Raw genomic sequence first — 20,171 nt, forward strand, 5'->3', positions numbered from 1 at the left:
CTGCTGCTCTTTAGTTGTATGACTTCGCCTTGGGCCTGGTGATGGGTGATAAACTGGGGACAATAATACCAACCACGTGAGGTTGTTTCACAAACTAAGTTCACATTTTAAACAGTTTGGTTAAATAAACCCACTCCGAGTACCAGCCTTGCCGCTTCCTCACGGGGTCGTTTGGGGCAATTCGTTTGCCCACTCTGAGTCTTCATTTCTCCATCTTAAAATGGGGAGGAATGGGCCATGGAGGAGTGTACGGAAGTGCTTTTTTTAAAACAAATATGCTCAAAGCTTTTCAATAAACATTATTTTCATGTCTCAATTTGATGGAAAGATGTATTTCTCCTTGAATTTAAGGAGGAATCAGAGGAGATCGTACAAACACTGCCATAAATCAAGCTAAAAATCTATTTTTACAGGCACTGGGAGGGGGGGATCTAAGTGACACCCCAACATGTTACTCTTAGAGGATTTGAACGTTTTGCCTAATTTGAACCCTGTAATTTCACAACCTTTTCTTTAAGAGAGGCCCAGCTTTCCAGTACTTGTGTTTGTTTGTTTTGTCATTTAAGCCAGTGTGATGCAACAGATATAAAGTAGGCACTGTTTTTTCTTTTTTTTTTTTCCAGTAAACACTAGAATTTTCCTGTTTGAACTCAATATAAGAAACAGGGAGTATTTGCCACCTTCGGGGAGCCCTTTTCCTAACAGGGTTTCGGGAGAGGAGAGCTGAAGGAGATTCAAACGTGACTAGCAGTGGGGAGGATGAATTGTTGGGGAAGATTTATTTACTGGTGGAAGGAATACTTTCAAATATACTTTTCTCGGGACACACCACAACTTCCATACAAGTATTTATGTAACTTTGCAAAGCACTTTCGAGATAGAAACACACACGTGCACATACGCAGGAGCTATATTTAGTAATACTACCCATGCAGTCTTTGCCTTTAAAACTCCTATTTCATCATCTGGCTGGACAGCCAGCAGCCTAGTCATTACTAGGAACCCGGGGAGGAAGAGCCCTGTAGATACTAGAATCAACCACCCAACCAGAGCAGGGACAGCAAGCACCACCACAACTAAATGACTTTTTCAAGATTACAAGTGCATCCTAAAACAGCACACAATTTTTCCAATTTCAATATTGCAAATGCAAATATTGCATTTGCAATGCAAATCAACAATGCAAATCAACAGATTTACAAAACCAAAACAGACTCACAGACATAGAAAACAAACTTATGGTTACCAAAGGGGAAAGGGGAGGGGGAGGAATAAATTAGGAGTATGGGATTAATAGATAGATGAATAGATTAATACACTCCAGTATGTATAAAATACATAAACAAGGACTTGCTGGATAGCACATGGAATTATATTCAGTATCTTGTAATAACCTATGATGGAAAAGAATCTGAGGCTGTGCATCTGAAATCAGCACATCAACTATAGTAAATCAACTATAATTTAATAAATAAAATGTTTTAAAGAAAAATAGTTTGAAATGAATAAACAGGAAAAAAAGTATGAACTGCAGGCAACTGAATTTCTCAAAAATATTTTATTTACAAGTAAAGCCTTACAAGTGAATATTCAGACTCACCAGTCCCAGCAAACGTTGCACTGACTGATACCCTTGTCAACTAGAAAGGTCAGAAAATGAAGGAGAAGTTTCCATTCTGTAGTATTTACTGACGTCTTCCCTTGTTTGATTTGGGAGAGTGGTGATTTACAGAGCTATTGCAGTGTGTGGAACAGTTTGCCGGTAATGCAAGCTTAGGCCTTCCAGAACTAAACCTTCAGATGAGTTGCGGGGGACCAAAGACCTCCTTAGGCTTTTCTGCAGAGTAGACTCATATGTGTGTATGTTCATAACATTTACAGAAGTGAGGCGCCTGGAGAACAGGAAAGGGGTGCTTTACAACACAGATAAGCACTGATTAGGAGTATGAGGTCATCCATCAGATAAAAATATCATACACACAACCTGGATTTTAGCCCATTCTATAATTTATTCTGAAAGAAAGGAGGGGAGAACGATGGGAACCCAGAGCCTTGGGAATTGACTTCCCACGAGCTGCCTCTCTCAATACATTTTGTGGTTTGCTTCAATCGCATCTTTAAAATTGGTGGGAATATAAATTGGTGCAGCCACTGCAGAAAACAGCATGGAGTTTCTTAAAAAACTAAAAATAGAACTGCCATATGACCCAGCAATTCCACTCCTAGGTATATGCCTGACAAATCCAAAAACAATAATTCAGAAAGGCACATGGGCCCCAACATTCATAGCAGCACTATTTTCAATAGCCAAGATATGGAAACAACCTAAGTGTCCATCAAGAGATGAATGGATAAAGAAGTGTTTATATATATATATATATATATATATATATATATATATATATATATACACACAATGGAATACTACTCAGCCATTTACAATAACATGTATGGACCTAGAGGGTATTATGCTTAGTGAAATTAGTCAGACAGAGAAAGACAAATACTGTATGATATCACTTATTTTTGGAATCTAAAAAATACAACGAACTGGTGACTATAACAAAAAAGAAACAGACTCACAGATATAGAGAACAAAACTAGTGGTTGCCAGTGGGGAGAGGGAAGGGGAAAGTGGTAAGATAGGGGTAGGGGATTAAGAGGTACAAACTACTATGTATAAAATAAATAAGCTACAAGGATATATTGTACAACACGGGGAATGTAGCCAGTATTTTACAATAACTATAAATGTAATATAACCTTTAAAAACTGTGAATCACTATGTGTACACCTGAAATTCATATAATATTGTACATCAACTAGACGGCAATAAAAATAAACAAACACATACATACATAAATAAATTTTTAAGGTTTTGGCACTTTGTTTCATTTTCTCTGCCCCCTTCTCCTCTGCTTCTTCCTCCTTCTTCTAAGAGGGCAGCAAGAAACTCTCTTAGAAGTCCTTTCAACCCTGCCCTATATCTTAGGAGACTTGAAACATCATCAGTTTCCTTGGCTTCCCTTCCAATGGGAGCATGACTTGAAAGGTAGGCTCTGCCAGCCTTCACCTGAGAGACACAACAGTTGGAGGTATAAAAGTCAGGAGAGGAAGAGTTTTCGGAGGCTGGGGTTGCTGTCGGGTCTTAGGAACATTCAAGGACTTGCCATCATCCACTACGAGGCTGACACAACTCCAACACAACTTGATATGGAGAGAGTTTCTCTTTTCTTCCAACTATTTCAAAGCAAGTTACAGATCTGGTGTTTTGACCACATCTCCCTGAGGCTTCACAGCCCAAAGGTCCTATCTTCACTTAACAGTTAAGAAAATTACAGGGTAGAGGTTAAATGACAGTTTCAAGTGAAAAGCTCATGCTACAACCTAGATCTTCCTTGTTCTGGTTAGTTCCCTGTCCTGGTTCTCCTTTATCACAAAATACTCTTGCACAATCCACCCACGGGGACAGTGTTAGTAAACAGTGATGGCTGTGAGCCACCTGCCTGGAGAAAGAAAGGCTATTACATGTGTATATTAAGGCTTTAGCCTTTGCTGCCAGGACTTCAGATGCCCTCTTGACTTCCATTAACATCTCAGAAGTTACAAGGGCTGGAAATGGACCAAGACGGTGAGCCAGGGCCTGAATCTCCAGGGAAATGAAGTTCGGGGAGTTTCTAATTATAAACAACAAACTGGAGTTTGGATTGGTTGTTTTTCTTGTCTCAGAAACCTTCTGCAGAATGACTTTTCTCCCTTTATTGTGTGAGGTTTGCTATTTTTTGAATTGGTGTGTTTATACATTTTAAAGTGTTTTCCATCAATTTTCGGTGGCCAAGCGTCTCCTGAAGGCAGAGTTAAGAAGCAGAAAAATGAAGCTTTTAATCATGCTCAAGACTGACAATTAGCTAATAAAAATCCTTTTTTTCTTCCTATTTCCTCAAAAGGCAGTTCTCAGAAAAACAATTCATTTACTGTATGAACCCTGTTTACCAGCAAGGTTAAAAGTTCAGGAAAAAGAAAGACATCAAAATATTTACATTAAAGCAAATCGATGTCCCTCTACCATGTCTGGCTCTGCAGATGCAGGATCGGGCCCTTGTCACACTGTCACGGCAGAGGAAACCGTGCTCTGGCTGGCTGGCCCTGCACTGCTCTGGCTCGCTCTCTCTCTACCCCCTTTTTTTTTTCTTTTCCTGAGACTGCTGTCTCTGCTTCCTTTGCTTTCTAGATCTTTTCTTCCTTTTGCTATGATTTTACATCTTAGGTCATTAGGACCCCATCTGAGTATTTTTGCTGATGATATATTTCTAGCACTTCCTGATACATTTATTATTTTTTAAACCTCAATTTTTATGCGTTAAAATAATAGGATGATGGTCACCATTTATTGACTCTGTACCCTGCGCCTGGCGTTAGGCTAAGTGCTTTCATACATCGTTGCAAATACCCTCCTAGGGCAGCGTGGGAAGCGTTATCCTCCCTAGTTGATGATTTTGGAAACCGAGATTCCAAGAGATCAAACATGCAGACCAGAGACCCTGCAGACCAGACCTGGGGCCCGACGGATCGAGTTCTGGCATTTACGGCATCTCCATTTCTCCAACTCTAGAGGAAGGGCCCCGGCACTGACCATGCCTTCAGAAGTACTTTCCGGGGTCATTCTTGCCTCGGGGAGAGACAGGTCAGGGAAAGTCAGGTGGCCCTCAGCGAACGTGAGCAATGCACTTCCAGAGGGGACAGCAGGTGAGGGCTGGGCAGGGGAACATGCCGGCCATGGGCCAGGGCAGCCGTCCTCGCCCGTGGTCAGCATCTAGCCACTGTGCTGATCACTGTGGAAACCTGGCCTTGACCAAGAGAAGGGCCCCGCCTGGCTGCGCTTGGAGGCCTCTGCAGTCGGTCCAGGAGGATGCAGTATCGGGGTGCCAGCTGGGGACGCCGAGCTGAAGCGAGAAGGTTATCTCTCCTCACGCACGGACACTGGACATGAAATGTGGAGTAAGGAGCACTCCTCGAGTGCCCCAAGTCAGTGAGCAGGGCAGAGGGAAGTGGCTTCCAGAGTGATTCTGCCCTGAGCACATCCTTCTTGAGGCCCTACTGTGTGCCAGTCGCCAGCTGGGCGTGAACAACATGGCCCGGGCCCACCCTCGAGGGCTCCGGGTGCAGGTGGCTCAGGGCCTGGGCTCACCAGGCCCGGAAGGTGTCCCCATACCTTCCATCCACGTCACCTCTCAGAGTGGCTTCCCCAAAGTGCTGGGGTGGGGGTGGGGGTGGGGGTGGGAAGAGGCCTCCCTTTCCGCGGTGTCAGGTGGGTCTGAAGGGAGACTGCCAACGACCCCCAAGGGCTCAAAATCACCCCCCACACCTACCCATTTCCACACACAGACACACCCACCGGCCACCTGCACATACCGTGGACACACACACACACCGCAACACGCACATGCACACACAGATCACAGATAGTCAAAGGCACAAACACATCACAGACACACACCCAGGCCTCCACGCCCACTCCACCTGTGCGCCCTGCAAAGACACCCGCCACACACGCAGGAGCACGGGTGCTCACGCCCCACAGACACCCACACTCAGCCACGCACGAAGCACACAGGCCACACACACACACTGAGCGCACACACGTGAGCCACACACGTGCCATCCCCACGTCCAGGCTTACGCACGTGCACACGTACACACCACACAGAGCACACACAGCGGTGCCCATACCCGCCCATCCACGCACCACACCCACCTCACACACCCGCTCCACACGCACGTGCCACGGGCACCCAGCTCACGTGTACCCACACACCACACCACATCACACACACCACACACACAAGCGCGTATGAACACGCACACACTCGCACCACAGACACACACACCACCCACACATACCACACGTGCACCCCACAATACTCACATGACCACACACCCCACACCCACACACAGGTGTACATGCACGCACTCATTCTCACTCCCCCGTTTTCGACTCTGCTAATTCTAGGGCAGCCCTGCCAAAACCGTGGATACTCTGCCAAACCCCTTTCCTTCTGGAAGGGGTGACCGTTGTGTGCACGAATTAGTGTTTATAAAGCAACTTCTTGGGAAAATTCAAAAGCAGATATAAGGTGACCTAAAGATAGAGCGCCCACTATCTTATTGTCCGAACCAGGACATGTTTGAGAGTGAAAAGCAGAGCGGAAAGGAATTAACAGGCACTAATTGATGTCTAACTGGCATGGATGGGATCGTCCTGGGCAAATACGGTAAATGGTTTCCTCCCCTAAAGGGACTGTCGTGTTGTGCTGCCTCTAGAGGTTCCAAAGATGAAAAAAATAATGGAATCAGAACCGGTAGGAGCTGGAGACAGGACACTAGTAGTTTTGGATGATAGATTTCTCTCATTTTTTGCTTTTCCTTCTCAAATGGCAGCGAGGACCACTTCCACTGGCGGCACTCGTTTCATGGTTCCTTATCCTGGACCCCTTCTCCATCTCATTGATTCTTGAATGGCCCTGCCGTTAGCTGAGGGCTGGGGGCCTGCCTGGGGCCCCAGGAGCCTCTGTCTAACTGATTTCCTCACCCACCCCACGAGCTCCTCAGAAGAATAAAGACCAAATTCACTTTACCAGCCTTTCTTCAGCACCTACGTCAGGCAGGCATATGTTGGGCTTTGGAGGTGAAAGGTGTGACCACAGAGCTCTGACCTCAAGGGGCCCAGAGAGCAGAGCAAACAGCTGTGCTCTCCGGTCCCCTGGGATCTTGTTGAAAAGCAGATACTGGTGCCAAGGGGCCAGGGTGGGGCTTCTGCCTGTTTCACCCACCCTCCCACCACACTTTGAGAATTAGGCACTTTTCAGAGAACAGGTGTGTCCACATCCTGAACCTTTTGTGACTGAGGATCCTCACCCAAGGCTGGCAAGAGGCAGGGCCACCATGGTCACTGAGTTACCCCAGAAGATGCTCGCGGGCTGCCACCCTCTTGCTGGCTGCCGCAGCAAGAAGGGGACGAGGACCTCACACGGATCATTGGATTTCCAACCGCCCCATTTTCCATGATTCTCTAGGATCTTCCTTCCGACTGGTACTTACCACGCACAGTCCTTCGTAAGGAAAAAAACGGCATTTGCTTGTTGTACATATTTATAAAATGTAATACAGAGAGGCGCCGTGAGAGAGATGAGCGAGGTCAGACTGCTCTGGATTTCAACCAAGATGAACCATCACATTCCTAGTTTTGTGCTTTGAAACAAAGGGAAACTCGGTTTTCTTAGCTGAAATGAAAGGATAATAATCCCACCTCTGCGGCCGGTTATGAGGACTGGAAGTAATGTTGTGAATCACCAAAGAGCTGGGATGATTCTCAAGGTGCACCTCTATCAATCCATCTACTGAGCCAGTCATTACTGAAAACGCAGTACCTGGAGACCTGGGAAGATTGAGGCCGGGACTCCCAGCTGAAGGATGGGGTGTGGAGGGGCTGTGCCCCATTCCCAGCCATGGGGACTCAGATGGCTTCTGAGATCTAGGTAAATCATGGGAAAAGAGAGACAGACCCGGGGTTACAGAAGTGAGAGCATCACGCATAGGCAGACCTTCACAAGGGAATCCAAGTCTCACATCTGGAGACATCGGTGCTCCCCAGGCGCCTGTGAGTCAAGGCTAGACGTTCCCCAGGTAGACTCCCTGCCACCGAATCAAAGCAAATGTGACTCAAAAGTACTCCAGTCTTAACAAAAAGATACGTCAATCTAGAAATTTCAAGCAGAGCCATCTATCAGAAAGCCTCAGCCTCCATAAGCACGCTGCAGCTCGCCTAAAACGATGAAACCCCCATGGCTTTTGATAACGGAGTCAGAACCCAATGTGGGGGTTCACAGGAGCGAAGCCGGGCCCCGCTGTTTCAATCACAGTGTATTTCTGAGCCAGATGCTCACGTGGGGAGCAGGGGAGGAACGTGGCTTCACCCCACGAAGTTTTCATCTCTACCGGATTCATTTTCTCTTACTGGCATCTCTGATGAAAAGGGAGCACGTGGACCCACCAGCATGAGGGGGAAGCCACCTGAATCCCAGGTGGGGAGCCCGTGTGTGACCATGTCCATCCGGACAAGTACATGGAACCCTTAGCTCAACCATGTTTGTGCTGTGATTGAAATACATGCAGATTTAACTTCAGAGTAACTTGCAAACATCTTAGAGATACTGGAGCGAAAAGGAGAGGGTCTGGAAGACTGGGGACGAGCAAATATCCCCACCACTTCCTAAAAGAATGGGTTCTAAAAACTACAGAAGAGAGACTCACTCCGATTTCCGGGCAAGCCCAGAAGAGGTGTGAGACAAAGCTCACAAGCGTTTGGGAAGAAAGTGGTGGTCTCTACAGAGGCAACACGAGTTCTCTAAGAGAAAGTCATTCCATGCTAACCTCATTTCCTGTTTTGACGAGCTTCACCAGAACAGTCGATTAGGGGAATGCCCCAGAAAGTGTGTCTTGCTTTCAGTAAAGCATCTGAAAACCTCTCATCGGATCCTATGCACATAAGATACAAAAGATGGGCCAGAGGATGGTGTGACCAGAAGAATTCACAGTTGGCAGGACAGACATCCCAGAGAGGTCCACTCACGGCATGGTGTCAATCCTGCTACCTTGAATCCCACTTCAGCTGCTGGAGATGGCCAGGCTGGCCGCCTGGGAGGTCTTAGTTGGACAGACTATTCAGTCTTCTCTCCCCTGTGGCAAGTATGGTTTGAAATGGTTCTCTGCAGCTCCACACATAGAGAAGGTTAAAGATTGCAAGGGGACGGTGGCATTCTGTAGCTAGTTTTGCACCAGTTATAACCATTGGAGGGAGGAAAAAATGTTTCCATGAAGGGGCCCAGGGCCCAGTCCTATCACCATTTAAAAAATAACTTGACAGAATGGGTAAACAGGAAGGTCCTACTGTATAGCACAGGGAACTATATTCAATATCCTGTGAGAAACCATAATGGAAAAAGAACATAAAAAAAGAATGTGTGTGTATGTGTGTGTATATATACATATATATATATATATATATCTGAATCACTTTGCTGCACAGCAGAAATTAACACAACCTAGTAAATCAACTGTACTTCAATATAAAAATCAATGAATTAAAAGATAACTTGGAGGGAGACACTGAAAGCATATTTATCAAATTTACAAATCACACAAACCTCTGAGAAAAAAATGGTTTCAAAGAATCAACTCACACGAGTTGGAAAGCTGGGATGAAACAAGACAGAACCCATGTGAAGTCCGACGTTTCCTTTCAAACCACAGCTCACTGTAGGAGCCCAAATTCGGGGTACAGTTGATCCTAGTCGTGCCACAACTACTTGAGTGTGGCCAGAAATGACAAAACAACATTTCAGAGTCTTCACCTTCACTCGTAAATTCTTTTCCATAATAATAAGCTCTTGGGAGTTTGTGACAAGCCCTAAAAATCCCTTCCCTACTTATGGGACAGCCTTGTTGTGAGGACAAAATAAGTCAAAGGTGGTAAAGCGCTTTGAAAAAGGGAAAGCTCTGAAATTCAAAATAGTATTATTATTTGGTGGAAGGTGCTTTCCCTCCAAAAAAAGAAAAAAAAAATCTGACAGTCTGCAAGCGATAAGCAGAAAGTGATTCAGCGCAGGCTTCTGTTTGTTTCTCCAGCCCTAACCCCGTGCTGGTAGAGCTCGTCGAGCCGCCGAGCTGAGCCCAGCTCAAAACCCCAACACCTCCCAAACTCCAAACCCCTCTTCCGGCGAGCTGCTTTTCCAAAAGCTCTTTCTGGAGGGCCTGCTTCCCCCTGCTTAAATAATCATGCAGAAAGTTCCCCTTCCAGGGCTGGGTCTTCAAAGATGCAACCGGATTAAAATGGTCAGAGTGAACGCCAGACGACCTCAGTGGGGGGCTTAGACGTCTGCAAATCTTTTAAATTCCTTTCAATCCCACCACTCTTGCTGCTTGTACAAGCTCTGGCTCGAAAGGTAGGTGAAAACTACAAGGCAGGCCCAAGACGGGAGAGCAGGCCTTAGTCAAGGTAACAGACAGGGACAATGACCTTAAACTTCTTTCAGGGTCAGTTCACTAGGCAGTTACAGGCGTCAAGAGTTGCCCTAGACTGAGCTGTCTGGTGGAACTTTCTGTGACAATATACATGTTCTATTATCTGAGGTGTCCAATATGGTGGCCATCAGTCCCAGCTGGCTATTTACATCTAAATTAATTAAAATAAAAAGGAATTCAAAATGTAGTGCCTCCGTTACACCAGCCACATTTTAAGTTTTTAATAAATACTTGTGGCCAGTGGCTACCATAGTGGACAATAAAACCCTAGACCAGCAGTTCTCAACCTTGGCTAAACGATGGACTTACCTGGGGAGGTTTAAAAAACACTGATGTCTGTGCCTGTCCCCCGCCCTCCCCTCAACCAGATTCTGGTGTGATTAGTCCTGGTGGAGCCTGGGCATTTGGATTTTTTAAAACTCCTGGGTAATTTTAATGTCTGACCTGGGTTCAGAACCATTACTTCAAACATCTACCCACAGGGCACGTCCACAAACCCACGACTGGGCCTGGGTTCGTGACACTCTCGGGGTCTTTGTCTCTGCTGCCCTGTGATACTTTTCTGCACCGTTTCCTCCTCTTCTAGAACCCAGAGAGATGGAACCAGCAGAGGTGGAAGAAAAGAATCTCAGAGCAGGGTGGGATCTTGGGCATCATTTCATCTGGTCTTCCTAGTGTTCTGCGAAGGAAATTAGCATCCAGAGAAGTCTGGTGACTCATCCGAGGCAAGGATGAGAGCCCTGTCCTCCAGACACTCCTCGGAGGACACATGCCTCTACTACATGGTCACCTGTCATCTCCCGGAATGTAAGCAAACACAATGTAACTGAAGGATGTTTATTAGCAATGCAAAGCTTGGTTTCAGATGAGAACCTGAATATTCAGAGGGCAGAAAGCTCACGATCAAACTTTCCTGCTGGGCGGTGGCCGGCAGAAAGCCTGGGTCCTCTCCGAGGCTACTCTGTTTACCTCCTTAGCTCATCAGAGTAAAGGGACTGGCAACTTCCTCATCCACCCAACTGTGGTTAGGATACTGGGCTGCTCAGCTTCACATCGTTGCTCTGAGAAGCAGGAAGATAATGGATCCGGTCAACACATCATCACTGAGCGGAGTGTCAGGTGCTGGGGACAGACTGAGGGATAAGACAGACTAGAACCTGCCTTTATAGAGCTGAAATCTGAGGGGCAGGTGAAGGGTGACAGCTAATTAATAAGTGAAAAAACAGGATAACTGTGGGGGGGGCGGGTCTCTCAGGACAGGTGGTCAGAGAGACCCCTCAGAGTTGGGGACCTTTGGGCTGTGACCCAGATATACGTCTGAGTAATAAGTGATTCAAGTTCAACACGCTTCTTCTAGACGCTGTCATAATGATCTGTGTGGTTACGGCAGCGTTGCCCTGTGGTCCTAGAGAAACGCATCTCAAATGTTATCTGGTAACCTTTCTATCAATATTTAAACATAACTAATAAGCAAACAATCCATTTTTCTTTAGTTATGCTTTTAATGAAGGAAAAGGGATGAAGACACACAGAGACTGGCCAGACTAGACCCTAACCACAATATCGCAGAGACATCATCACGGAATGTGGAGGCCCTTAGAGTCCAAGGCAGACGGAGTCAGGTCCCAGGGCCAGCCCTTCCCCTGCACTCGGCCGTGGGCAGCAGGTGGAGGTGCTGCAGGGGGCTGAGTCCTGGTTTTTCGGCGCCTGTGTCATTTTCGAGCAAGTGTGTCATAAAGCTTCCTGTTTAATCTCCCAGTTATTCTGAAACAAAAACATGCACGAAAAACACAGGTCACTGCCAACCGCATTGAGACACAGTCACTCCAGTACATGGAAACCGAAAAGGGAAAGACAGATCTTAAATGCCACAGTAAGATGGGGAATCAAATTATCAGCATCTATTCAAACAGTGATAATCAACAAAGATTGCGGTGGGGATGGGGGGCGGGGCATCGGTTTAAAAATAATTCACAAGACACTGTGAAGGCAGATGTTCCCAGAAGCCCACTGCCTGTTTACTGAAAAGTTGAAGTCAGTTCTGCCCCTCCGGGTCCAAGTCTAAGCCTGGGGCACACCGAGGCCCTTCCCCTAGGTGCTCCTGTTGGTCTAGCTGAAGTCACATAGGACTCTCAGGACAACTCTGGTGTTTGCCCAGGTGATGTCCTGAACACCTCTCCCCAGGGGTCCAAAGAGACTTAAAAGAGGTCACCGTGGAACTGCGGTCCAACGAGGATGGAGGAGGGGGATGGTGGCTGAACCTCTGGTCCCCTCTCCTCTTCCCATCCAAGAGAGCTGGGCTCCCAAGGACATCACAGCATCGTGATCAGACAAGCTTGTACCAAGCAGCCTCAGCGAGGTGGAGGGAAGGAGAGATGGTAAAAGGGGGGACCCTGACCAAGCAAAGACCCTGAGGACAGCACAGGGTTGAGAACAGCTCCCAAACCTATGATTCTATTAAAAACTGCCTTTGCCACTTGAGACCAGCTCCCGAGCAGCACATCGTTTGCGGAATCTCATTCTTAGTTCTCCCAAGCAAATGAAGGGATACTTCGAGAGACTGACAGAAGGATTGCTTGATTCATAAATACGAATGGTGCCACCTCTCCCAAAGGCCGGCTTTGTGCTTAAATCTGCCGCTCAGATGCTTCGAGTAGGAAGAGAGGGGTGGAGACAGCATTGCCATGGGAGCAAGGTCAAATCCACGCCTGCCTGCTATCCCCAGCCATGTTCTCTGACCAGCCACTACTGATGGTCAGAGAAGAAATGGGCTCTGCCCATGACTGCTCAGAGCTTCCCTGAGGACCCTGCCATCCCCTCCACAGGCAATCTGCCCGAGATGCAGCCCTGAGTTCACGGGGAAAGCCAGCTGCCCTGGCCCCTCTCCATTTCCTGACTTTCGTTAACGGCACAAAATTATTTGCAAAAAGGTTGGGGTGGGAGGGGCTGCGTGATTCTGGAAAAGCTCCATCCTTCCGGGAGACATTCACTCGCAATGCACAGTAACATACGGAAGACCCTGAGAAGTTAGGAAATAAAGAAAGCCGTTTACATTAGTTTCTTGTGTGCTTCCCATACATATGTGGAGTGGAAACCCTCTTACCCAGGAACCTCTGCCCGCAGCGTTCCACAGGGCAGCAGACAGCAAAGCTTCTCTTTGATTGAGTTCTTGCCGTCCTGACACTCACACGACAGTTGTGACAGTCTGCATTTATTTCTTGAAACTCTGTATTGTTTTCCCTCAATATCTTCCCCAAATGCCCTCCACGTATGAGTTAGCTGAAGCGCACAGACTCCCGCAGCCTTTGTTATTTTTTTTCTCAGAGGCCTCCTATCCTAGTGGCAGTGAAATACTGGCCTTTCTGAGAGAGGATGAGCCTGGCTGTGTGGTCGCTAGCGTTCTGGGGAGAACACTGCTCAAATGAGCCTGCTGGGAAAACCAGTTTCCTGACGTGTGTTCTATGAGCTAGCATTTTCTAATGTGACAATATCCGAATCTGGGCCCAAGATTTTATACGCAGTGCCTTCCTGGGTGGGCAAAGAGAAACAGGAACTAAGAAATGCATCAGTGGCTGACATGGGTGGAAGGGGCGACCTTGTTCCTTTAGTTTGAAATAGACAGCTTAGGAACCTACGCTCCTTTCCAGTTACACTACTTCTGAGTGGGGAGGAAAAAACCAAAGTGCAAGAGCCCGGGCAGGATTCGGTATGGACCCAACCACGTGGGCTTGGACCAGGATCACAGAGTGAGAGGTGGCAGGGCTGGAAGGATCATCTGGTCAACCTGCATTTTACAAGCACACAGAGCAAGGAAGTCGGCAATCTTCCTAAGGTCGCACTGGAAAAGACATTGCTGGGACCGAGATCTGAGTCTCTCCTACCTTCGTCCCTAGATTCTGAATTGCAGCTTTCCACTGTAAGACCTGAGCTAATTTGTGTGCGAGCTTTTGCACACTTAAGTCAAATCCTGAGTGACTTCACGTTGACCTGGCTGTCTGGTTAACACTGAAGAAACCCAAGGAGGAACATTCAGGAACTCTAAAAGATCTGCCCCCAATTCAGAGCTGATCGCACATCTGGCTTCCCTTATGCCAGCAGACACTGGGAGGGGGTGGAGACCACCAGCGCCTCCCCTGGGTTAGGACATTCCTAGAGAATCTTCTGGTCACACGTTACTTCCTTATTCTTACTCCCAGCTTGGCTGAGCTGTGCTGTTTCTGCAGGCCTGTAGCATTCAGGGGGCCCCCAGTAGGTCTCCCCACTGTGGGTACCCAGCTCCGCTTTCCCTCAGATCTGAGGGATGGCCTCAGGGTCACGTACATCACACCGTGAATATGAGTCCTCATCAGGGGCCTGAGATGCAGCCCAGGCAATCTCCTGGAAGCTCCCAGAGTCAGCTCCCAGATCACACCCTTTTGGTTTCTAATGGCAGAGGAAAGGCTTCTAGCCTGGGACACTGAGAAGGGGAGAGAGACAGCATCTCAGATGCCCATCCCTGGACTGGATGGGTCGCCTGTCAGGGCATTTGCCCTTGATTCCATCCAAACTTCTATTTCCCAGGCAGTAGGTACCAGGGCAGGGGTGTGGGAAGCAAGGAGCACAAACTTCAGTGTGCTGTAACGTCCATGACACTGCCAACACCTCAGTGCCCCCAGCCACCCGTGTGCGAAACACCACTCGAGCCCGCTGTGCATCAAGGGTTCCGTCAACGCTTGGGAAAACAACCGGCCAGGCGCTCACATCCTGTTCGCGCTGACTCGCGTTGGATTCGGACAGGCTTGGAAGCCACATTTTTTGAGTTTTTGAAACAGTTGTCAGGAGGGTGGGACCCGGTAGACAACACCAAGGTGTTCGCTCTCAGGAGTCCTTGGCTTTTATGTCTCAGAAAGTTAAAACCTAGAGGACATGCTCAGAAAATGTCATCGCTTTTTAAGACTAATTTTAGGGATGAGTGATACGGATCCCGTATGTAAAAGATTAAGTTTTTGTGCTACTAGAGACATCAGGGCAGGGGAGAGAGGAGCCACCCTTGAGGGCCCCCTTCCTTTGCTTCTGGGGGGGGGGCTATTTGTAGCATGAAAGCCACATAACTCTGAGCAGACTTAGAACCTCTCCTGAGGGGACCTCCCCGAGAAGCAGTTTTTACGAAGTGTGCCACGCATCATTACAGACTTACCCGTGGTTCAGAAAGTTTCAGTCTTTAACTAATCCATCAGCAGAGTGCGAGCCTTCCCCAGGGCTGCCCCGAACACAGCCGGGTCCTCTTGGCCGCCGGGTCCTCTTGGCTATCGTTTGTTGAGCTCATCCCATCCGCTAGATACTGCTCCAGATGTGTGCTCTCCTTTAAGCATCCGCCCTCTCAGGTTGCTGCTTTAGGAGAATCTCTCTCACCTGGGGGGCAGGGGATGTTCAACCACCAGCCAGTACATGGTAGCACCCAGCCTCCAGTCCAGCATCCTGACCTTCACACTCTGCCACCTTCTGGGATGAACAGGATCTCACAGGTGATTCAAATACCCTGAGCCCCTGAAGATCTCAGAAGTTTGCCCACCTTTTGGTACCGAGAGGGACCCACAAAATACCTCCCTCTGTTAATAGTAAAGTTTTCCACTAATGGAGATAAGAGTGGGCAACCCAAGGGCTGGGCCTCCCTGGATTCTTTCCTGATCTAGTCAGTACCGTCCCCCTCACCTTGGTCACTTTCTCTATCCATAAAAGAAAACCTACTTTTCAAAGAACTAAACCTCAAAAACATTTTAGCAGATCTATAGTCTGGTTGACATTGTAAAAGGTCAAAATTACAGGGAACCTTGCTATACCATTACTAAGAGATGCAAAGGGCTTTCTGAAAGGCTGGTTTTACCTCTAAGGTTGGTCTAGAACACACGAAGAGCAGCTCAGGATTAGAGGGGAAATGGAGACAATCTACAGGCTTCTAGGTTTTCCAGTCACCCATGGCCCACGGCCCTAACCAGTGGTCCTCAGTGTGGATCTCTGGATCTGCAGCACCACCTGAGAATTTTCAGAAATGCAAATTTTTAAGGTGTGCCCCAGACCTTCTGAATTGGAAACTCTGGCGATGAGACCCAGGGATGTCTGTTTTCACAAGCCCTCAAGTGATTCTGACGCACGCCCAAGCATCACCAGTAGTGAGCGATACCTGGGCCGCAGGCTAAGTCCCTGTGACCGCGGTGACTGCCGGTTGGCCATCTACTGATGTTCTCAGTTTGGTCAACTGTACCCAAGCTCCTCACTGGATGGCTCTGTCCCAGGATCCCCAGAGTGGGAGGAAGAAGCCAGCGGCCCAGAAACCATCTGAGACTTTCAACATGTTCTCGGGGTGACCTCGGGAGAAATGTTGGTATGATTCATCCCTCAATCCCCTTTTCCAGTTGCTGCTCATCTGTATAGTGTGGGGCAGGCACCATGGGATACTACACCTGCACCCGGGACTTCCCCTCCGCATCACATTTCTTTCCTGGCCAAGCCCCACCCTCCCACACTGTAGCCTTCCTCTCCCCTGCTCTCTTTGCCTGAGGAGAAATCTCGAGCCAGCTGTCTACTGGCATTTCTCTCAAATAGGAGACTAGAAAATGTCTCCACCAGCTTGACCCTCCTGACTGCCACCCTGGGAGGAGAGGGGAGCAGAGCCCACTCTGCTTGGGGGCCCTGCTCACATCGACACCTGATGATGTTCAGGTGGGCAGCGCCAGCCAAAGGCTCACAACCGGACAGGTAGGAGGCAACACATGACCAGGTCAAAAAAAAAAAAAGGTTAAAAAAAAGAGTTTGTTTATCATTTTAAAAAAAACGAACCTCATACAGGAAGTATGAGAAGAAGAAGAAGAAAAACACAAACGCAGGCTATGACACTGAAAGTGGCACTGGATACAGACAAGATGAGGGCTCCTCAGTTTCCATTCCCACTTTGCAGGGGCTGTGGGAACAGGTAGGGTAGGGCACCAGGGGAGGGTGGGGACTTACAAACCATGGGGACGCAACAAAGAAGGGGACCGTGAGTCACAAGGCACAGCCTTATCAGACACAGGGCAGTGTGCGCGGGGTAGGACGATGTCTCATCCAGGGCCCTCCCTGCAGGTGTGACTGTCCCAGCCAGACTTGGGGAAGAAGACACCTAAAATGGAAACTGCTCTCCGAGAGCATCCCACGCGCCGGCCTCTCCCACCCCACGTTCCACCCCTTGTGTGTTTCAGGTCAAGACACAGGAGTTACCAGATCATGATCACCTCCCCCCACGCCCTTTCCTAGCAGCAGTCAGCTAGGGAGACCCCACCATCCCAGGCCTTCCATCCAAGCTGGTGGCTATGCAGACCTTCAGGACCACAAGTCCAAACTGGCCCGACGTGCTTTGGTCTGATGGGCACTGACACGAGGCCACCCAAGGCAGATAGGAGTCCAGTCAGATGCCTAACCCAGAGCCATCCACCCTCGCTGAAATGTGGCTCAAATGGATTTTTTTTAAATGGGGGCATGGGATTCACAATGTCCACCCAAGAATTCAAATGAGGGAAAACAATGAGACTAAAGAACATTTCCTCTTTCACAGCACAAAACAGTAGGAGGATAGGAAATAGGAATCTTCCCTTCCCACCATAAAAAATAAATACGAATGTTCTAAAATGGGCCCACACTGAAAAGATACCAACGAAAGGACTCCAAGTCATGACGATCGCTGTCAAAGAAAGCCATTTAAAAAAGAAAGACAGAAAGAAAAAGAAAAAACTCTGAACACCAAAAAATCTCAAAATAGAACCAAAACCTGCAAATCATACTCAGGCGTCTATTATGAACCTATGTTTTAGCATGCTGTTGAAAAGGTTAATAATTTTCCTACCGAAACTGAATGTGGGTTGTGAAAGAACATTAAAATGAAGAAAATTTCCCCGTGGCTGCTACTTTATTATCACCAAAGCCATCAAGTTTCAGTTTGAGTTATTTGTATTTATTTGTGAAAACAAAGATTAGATAAGTAAAAACATAAACCTCATCCTAATTAATGCCCTGGAGTATCTGATTTTTAGAACCAAAAAAAAGAACAACCAAAAAAAAAGACCATGAGACACACACTCAAGGCATGAGAATTCAGAACAACAGAGGAGAGAGAGGATATCTCGTCCTATCACTTGAAAAAATGTATTGTCTCGTGTAAAACATTAATATTTGTTTACAGTCTGTGACGACCACATGAGAGGCAAGGTGTACTTTCAGTTGTTAAAACTTTTGTCCACTGTAGGCTCAGATAGGGAATTTTTTTTTAAACTGCAAACTATCATTTTTGTTTTACACTTGCAAAAATGCAGTCACGGCCATATATTTCCACGTTGGGTCCTGAAAAAAGGGAATTTACAGTGTTGCTTGAAAAGATCCAATTATGAGCTTCGAGACATTTACAAGCAGGTGGAGCCCGGATGAAACGTGGGGTTTAGGTGCAAAGCTGGATTTTAACTCAAATGTGTCTCAGATGCCAGGGGAGCAGCTTATTTTCTGAAGTTTTAAAAGAAATCCACTAGCTGAAATGGTTCATCAGAATGAGGGGTAAGCAAAAACCTCTCTCCACGTTCTGCCCGCACAACATAAACATCAGAATGAAAAAAAAAAACATGCAAAAAGCCCTGCAGTGGTCTCACATCAGCGAACAAACTGTTTTTCTACCTATTTTGTGTTGCTGGCTTTTGTTATCTGCCCAATCGGCAAACTGTGGCCAATTTTATCATGGTTGAAGCAGACATTTTGTTCCCAAACTGCTTTCAACATTTTAGCTACTAAATAGTTTATGAGTAATTGAAGAAGCCACAATACAAACAGAAAAGGTACCTAATCCTGCTAAATTAACCCCTTTTTCAGGTTACAATGACACACACACATAAAAGATTAAAAACAAGAATTCTAGCAAATTCAAATTCTGAAATAACCTAAGTAGAGTTTCCTGGAAACAAGAATAATTAATGATTAACCTACAGATTGGATTTTGAAACTAACTACATGACATTCCCTGATTCTGACCACATGACACCACGAAAGGTGTTTTTAATGATACAACATGGAATTTTTATTTTTCATCCACACACATCAAATGCTGTGTGAAAGTGAAGAGCAAATTTCTAAAGGAGTCAGTTGAATTATGCTAAAGGAAAAGAATCGGTTAAGCAGTTATTTACTACTGAAAATAAATGACACCCACGTAGTTCATCTTATATATTAATATTGAAACCAAATAGCAGTCTTCTACCACAAATCATTTCATTAAAAAAAAATAATGAAACTAGTTAAAATGAAAACACAGGGTTTTATTTGATGAAACATTAAATATTCAGATCAAAAATGATAGAAAGCTGCCATGGCTTTTCAAAATTTGTTTGTGCTGAATGCCAACAACAAATTGAAGATTAAAAAAAGGATGAAAGAATCCTCGCTAAAAATCCAAGAATTAACTAATTGGAAGAAAAGCAGAATTTCAGACAGAAGACTTAAGAAAACTCTTCTCTGTTTGCAATCCTAGTTCATATTGGAAGGTACAGCATTATGTACATTTTTAGCCTTTTAAAATACCAGCATGCCCACACACTATCTCAGATTAAACCAAGGAGAAAATGACACATTCTGAAACCATTTTCTAAAGCTCCTTTTCCTGATAACACTCAGGCACTCACAATCAATTTAATGAGTTTCTAAAAAGCCCAAACAACTCTCCATAAAGAGACAGAATTGTTCACAACAGCCTGCAGACATTTCTAGATTTTACAGGCAATACTAAGAGCATTAGTCCTTGCTCTTTACACTCAGAAAAACTAAGCTGTTTTCAACATCTCTATCAGAAAGAAATACTACTCAGTGCTTTGGCTCATTCAATACAGGAACAATTTGAAAAACCCCAATAGATCCAGCCCAGCAGTCCCCTGATTTCAAACAATTTAAAAATTAGTTAATTCTTTCCCCTCCATGTTCTTTGCACAAATATATATTCTCCTAATCTATTCCTACTTGAAAATTCTTAAGGTAATAAAGAAAGTAAACACCCACACAGGGTACGAAGTCATTTCTTCTGAAAGTGGATTTCTTCCTAAAATATA

At 46.4% G+C, this 20,171-nt stretch overlaps 1 long non-coding RNA gene across 2 annotated transcripts in view; it reads right to left on the bottom strand.

Moving 5' to 3' along the window:
- Positions 1 to 20,171, bottom strand: part of LOC115842433 (uncharacterized) — a 138,352-nt gene that overhangs the window by 70,374 nt on the left and 47,807 nt on the right. The window contains exons 2-3 of one of the 2 annotated variants that reach the window (XR_009566191.2): positions 15,257 to 15,471; positions 11,607 to 11,844 (exon numbers count right to left, since the gene is read on the bottom strand). The exons of the other annotated variant lie outside the window; for it this stretch is intronic. This is a non-coding gene — a long non-coding RNA (uncharacterized lncRNA). Of the gene's footprint in view, positions 1 to 11,606; positions 11,845 to 15,256; positions 15,472 to 20,171 lie in introns of those variants that run through there. 2 annotated transcript variants of the gene reach the window in all.

This window comes from Globicephala melas, chromosome 12 (genome assembly GCF_963455315.2).
Source record: "Globicephala melas chromosome 12, mGloMel1.2, whole genome shotgun sequence".
NCBI lineage: Eukaryota > Metazoa > Chordata > Mammalia > Artiodactyla > Delphinidae > Globicephala > Globicephala melas.